Source organism: Lipotes vexillifer, unplaced genomic scaffold, assembly GCF_000442215.2.
Source record: "Lipotes vexillifer unplaced genomic scaffold, Lipotes_vexillifer_v1.1 scaffold543, whole genome shotgun sequence".
Lineage (NCBI taxonomy): Eukaryota > Metazoa > Chordata > Mammalia > Artiodactyla > Lipotidae > Lipotes > Lipotes vexillifer.
In genome coordinates, this window is record NW_006799055.1 from 1,460,054 (window position 1) to 1,460,738 (window position 685).

Consider the following 685-nt stretch of genomic DNA (forward strand, 5'->3'; position numbering starts at 1 on the left):
GGGGGGGGGGGGACACCCACCCGGCTCCCTCTCCATCTCCTTCAGGGTTCTATTCGGCATCCACTCTCAGGGAGGCTTTCCCTGACCTACATGTCCCAGCAACACTCAATCTCCACCCTACACTCCTCCTTCTCTGATTTACTTTTCTCCATAGCACTATCCTGACCTGATACGATACACATTTTACATAAATTTATCCATGGCACTGTAAGCTCCTCTGGGGCACAGTTTTTGTGTGTTGTGTTCACTGCTCTAAAATACCTAATATCTAGAACAGCGCTTGGCACAAACAGACACTCAAAAGTATCCGCTGGATGTTATTAAAGAAAAACAAAGCTAGACGCTAGTTAAAGGCAGTAAAGACTGAATTTATTCAGTATATACTGCAAGAGGAAAAAAAGACTTCAGTATAAAACTTAGCTCAACTTCAATCCACAAGGAGGCGGCCAGGCGTTTTAAAGGAGGAACAAGAGAGCAGACAGGGCTAAAGCAGAGTCACAGAAGTGGGCAATTACAAAAAGCAGGCAGGGTGGTTGGTCATCGTCAACGATGTTACGTGTCAGTTTGTCCCCGTCTCCTAGAGACGGGAGACAGAGGCCCTATCCTTCCTGATTACATGTCAAAGGAATGGCTTTCAGGTCCTTGAGAAGGATACTCCTGGGTTGTAGGAGATACGGATACATCT